The 5,209-nt window shown below is 39.2% G+C and overlaps 1 pseudogene; it reads right to left on the reverse strand.

The window, feature by feature from the left end:
- Positions 1-860: 860 nt before the first annotated feature.
- LOC119521157 lies at positions 861-1,370 on the reverse strand (annotated as a pseudogene).
- Positions 1,371-5,209: the final 3,839 nt, after the last annotated feature.

A 5,209-nucleotide genomic window follows, 5' to 3' on the forward strand; every position in this document is an offset into this window, starting at 1 on the left:
CCAAATGGAGTCGAGAGGTCACTCTGGTGGACATTCTTATGCACTATATAGATAACACCTCTTAGGCTTTAATGTATTGGAATAGCTAGAAGTAAATACCTGAAACTACCAAACTCCAACCCAGCAGTCTGGACTCCTGAAGACAATTATATAATAATGTAGATTACAAGGGGTGACCATGTGATTGTGAAGACCTTGTGGATCACACCCCCTTTATCTAGTGTATGGATGAGTAGAAAAATGGGGATAAAAACTAAAGGACAAATGGGGTGGGATGGAGGTTGATTTGGGTGTTCTTTTTTCACTTTTATTTTTTATTCTTGTTCTGGTTCTTTCTGATGTAAGGAAAATGTTCAGAGATAGCTTGTGGTGATGAACGCATAACTATGTTATCATACTGTGGACAGTGGATTGTATATCATGGATGATTGTATGGTGGGTGAATGTATTTCAATAAAACTGAATTTAATTTAAAAAAATGCAAAAAAAAAAAAAAAAAACACCTAAAAAAAAACACCTAAAAAAAAACTAATAAGGCATTCAATATTTGAAAAAAGTACAGATTTACAAAATGTGTATATTTGGTCATGAAAACTCCACACCAACATTACACACTTGGAAAAAAATACAAACAGGATATATTACAAATTTATGTAGCAATAACTTAGTTTACACCATGCAACAAAAAGTACATTAATCAAGATACACAAGCTTTTGTAGGTTCTAAACTGAAGGATTTTTTTTCTCTTTTTTTCCTGCAGAATCCTTAAAACCAGTGGCACTTAAAATTTGTTAGCCTTTCTACTGAGAGGTAAATTATACTCAACAATGATGAAAAAGATTAACAGACCAGTTATGTATTATGAATCATTCCAGCTTTGGTCAACAGTGGCCGAAACTCTTTTTTCATATTCCCGGGCCGAAACTCTTTTTTCATATTCCCGTTTGTTTTCCTGATAAAGTTGTGCTGCCTGGCTGTTGGCTGGACTATTTCGATTTGGTTCATTCAACAGAGACTGAATTGATATTAAGATGGAAGATACATCATATGTTGGACTCCATCTGTTCTGATGGATATCTAAACATATGCTACCATCAGCATACATATTTGGGTGGAAAATTTTGGATAAAAACCTAACAGTTAGTGGTTTATTTGGATATTCTTCAGAAAAGTCTATTACTAGTTGAAAAGTACCTCTTCAAATCAAACAGTGTCCCTTCTGCTCCCAATATAACTGCATTCCCCTGCATGATGATGTTTCCAGATGGTGGCCAGTGACACCCGCAGGTGGAGCCTCTCTTGCAATTGCTTGAAATCCACATGAGCCTCCTTCTGGCCAGGGTTGACATGCTCCCCAACTGTGCTGAGGTCAATCTGAGAGAAGAGAGTCCCATGAAGTCCCCACCCCCAGCCCCACCACCCAGCGCGGCGGCCAAATTACTGTGAGTCACCAGCGCCAATGCTGAAGCTGACCAAGATCACAGTTTTTCGAACCGCAACACCTCAGTTTAAGTCCCATAGCTTTACCTCTTACTAAGAACCATTCCTTAAACTCTCAACTCCTTCGACATAATGGGACCCACCCCAGAAGATCCTTGTACATATTCAATGAATGAATACACACAAATCTCTACTTAGAACTGTGCTGTCCAATTTGGGAGCCACTACCTACACATGGCTATGGAAATTTAAATCAATTAAAAGTTAAATAAAACATAAAATTCTGTTTCTCAGTTCTACCAGCCACATTAATCAAAACAAAGCAGGGAGGAGCATCTAAGAAGGCAGCATAGAGAGGAGTGGAACCTAGTTAGTCCCCCTGGAACAACTAATAAACAACCAGGAACAACTAGTAAATAAACCAGAATAACTACGGGAGGAAAAACATGACATCCACTCATCATATACCAACCTGAATTGGGAGGAATGCCCAAGATTGAAGCATAAACTCTGTAAGTAAAAACTGCAGATCCAAGCCAAGGGCCCCCTTCCCTCATAGCCCGAACTGCAAAGCCTCATGGTACTAGAGAGAAGCTCTCACCCAGCTAGCAAATATAGCTCAGCTGAGCTCCAGCTGGGGTTTAATTAACAAGCATGGACTGCTCGCTATGAGCTACGAATCCCAACAAGCAGACAGAGGCTTTGGGTGATGACTGACCTTGGAGAGCCAGAGAGTGGCTGCAGACTGGCCCTGAAGGGGGCTTTCTGCCCCATTTTGGCTCAGTAGAGAAAGCCTCAGCCATTTCCAGTTCCCAGCACTCTGACCCAGACAAGAGTAGAGCTAGCACAGGCAGAGCCTATTCAAATGCTAATGACTTCTCCCTAGGGGGCATATCTTCCCTAAGAGGAAAGGGGTGGGGCCCAGCTCTACTACCTGTCTTCCATTCAGAACCAGACCCCAGAGCCTCCTTACACCACACCTCCTTACACCAGGCTAACAGGCACCACCTGCTGGGCAGAAAAGCAGTGACCTGAGGCCTCGCAGGGTGTACCAATCTTCTAAGACACACCCTCAGGGAAACCGGATAGTGAATAGTTCTTCCTTCTGGGACCTGAGCCCATTCTGGTCTGGGAAAAACTGATTGGGGTAAACAAGGAAATCCTGCCTAGAAAACAGAAAACTACAACCTACACTAAGAAAAACAAACTTATGGCCCAGCCAAAGGAACAAACTTACACTTCAACTGAGATACAGGAATTTAAACAACTAATACTACGTCAATTCAAAAAGTTTAGGGAAGATATGGCAAAAGAGATGAATTGTATAATGAAAACACTGGGCGTACATAAGGTAGAAATTGAAAGTTCGAGAAACCAACTGTCGGAATCTATGGAAATAAAAGGCACAACACAAGAGATGAAAGACACAATGGAAACATACAACAGCAGATCTCAAGAGGCAGAAGAAAACACTCAGGAACTGGAGAACAAGGCACTGGAAAGCCTACACACAAAAGAACACATAGAGAAAAGAATGGAAAAATATGAGCAACATCTCTGGGAACTTAAGGACAAAACGAAAAGCAAGAATGTATGTGTCATTGGTGTCCCAGAAGGAGAAGAGAAGGGAAAAGGGGCAGAAGCAATAACAGAGGAAATAATCAATGAAAATTTCCCATCTCTTATGAAAGACATAAAATTACAAATCCAAGAAGTGCAGCATACCCCAAACAGAATAGATCTGAAGAGACCTACGCCAAGACACTTAATAATCAGATTATCAAATGCCAAAAATAAAGAGAGAATCCTGAAAGCAGCAAGAGAAAGGCGATCCATCACATACAAAGGAAGCTTGATAAGACTATCTGTGGATTTCTCAATAGAAACCATGGAGGCAAGAAGGAAGTGGGGTGATATATTTAAGATACTGAAAGAGAAAACCACCAACCAAGAATCCTATATCCGGCAAAACTGTCCTTCAAATACAAGGGAGAGCTTAAAATATTCTCTGACAAACAGACAATGACACAGTTTGTGAACAAGATACCTGCTCCACAGGAAAACACTAAAGAAGCACTGCAGACAGAAAGGAAAAGACAGGAGTGAGAGGTTTAGAAAACAATTTTGGGAGATAGTAGTACAGCAGTGTAAGTACACTGAACAAAGATGACTGTGAGTATGGCTGAAAGAGGAAGGTTGGGACCACGTGGGACACCAGTACAAAAGACGAAGGATAAAAACTGGGACTGCGTAACTCAGGGAAACCTAGGGTGCTCAACGATTGTAATAAAAGGTACAAATATGTTTTTACATGAGGTAGAACAAATGAATGTCAACATTGCAAGGTAGTGAAAATAGGTGGGATTGGGGAGAAATACAATCAATGCAAGTTAGAGGCTACAATTAACATAAACATTGTTTTATGCTTCCTTTAATATAAAAAAGGCAATATACCAAAGCTAAATGCACATGGAGCGGTGGGGAATAGGGGAAGGGTATGGGATTCCTGGCATTGGTGATGTTGTCTGACTCCTTATTCCACTTTAGGTTAATGCCATCTTTCCTTTTTTTGTTTTCTAGCTGTCAAGTTTTGTTGTTTTTTAGTTTTGTTTTGTTTTGTCTCTCTCCTTCGCTTTTCTTTTTCTTTTGTCTGTCTGCCTTCTTTGACTCTTCCTCTTTCTTTATGGAAGAAATGGAGATGTCCTTATATAGATAGTGGCGATGGTGCTGAATACATAAAGACGTGACTATACAGAGAACCAGTAATTGTTTACTTAGGATGGAATGTATGGTGTGTGAACAAAAGCATCTTAAAAGAAACGGGTTGATGAAGAAAGCTTGAGGGCACTATATTGAGTGAAATAAGACAGACACATAAAGGCAAATATTGCAGGGTCTCACTGATATGAACCAATTATAATATGCAAACTCATAGACATGAAATATAAGTTACCAGGATATAGAATGAGGCTAAAGAATGGGGAGCAATTGCTTATCATGAGCAGAATGTTCAACTAGAGTGAACTTAAACGTTTGGAAACGGACAGGGGTGATGGTAGCATGTTGTGAGAATAACTAACTATGCTGAAAGGTGTGTGAAGGTGGTGGAAAGGGTAAGCTCAGAGTCATGTATGTCACCTGAAGGAAAACTGGAGGTTAAAAGATGGGAATGTATGAAACAGTGAATCTTGTGGTGGACAATGTCTGTGATTAACTATACAAATATTAGAAATCTCCCTCACGAACTAGAACAAATGTATGACACTCTAACTAGAAGTTAATAATAGAGAGGCATATAGGAAAAAAATATATACCTATTGGAAAGTATACACTACAGTTAGTATTTTAACATTCTTTCATCAACAGTAAGAAATGTACTATACCAAAACTGTGAATCAATAATGGAGGGGGCAGGCATGGTTACGGGTATGGGAGGATTTGAATTTCCTTTTTTTGCCTTTATTTCTTTTCTGGAGTAACAAAAATGTTCTAAAAATTGAAAAAGAATATTAATTGTGTTGATGGATGCACAGCTGTATGATGGTACCATGGGCAATTGATTGTACACTTTGGATCTTTTGATAATTGTATGGGATGTGAACAATCTCAATAAAAATAAATATATATATTTTAAAAAAAAGAAAGAAAGCAGAAATGGCTAAATTAATATAAAAATGTAATCACACACTTACCATTCCAGTCAGCAACCACATTCTTGGGCATTTATCCCAGAGAAATAAAAACATGTCCACACATTGTGAAGACCTT

This window comes from Choloepus didactylus, chromosome 27 (assembly GCF_015220235.1).
Source record: "Choloepus didactylus isolate mChoDid1 chromosome 27, mChoDid1.pri, whole genome shotgun sequence".
Lineage (NCBI taxonomy): Eukaryota > Metazoa > Chordata > Mammalia > Pilosa > Megalonychidae > Choloepus > Choloepus didactylus.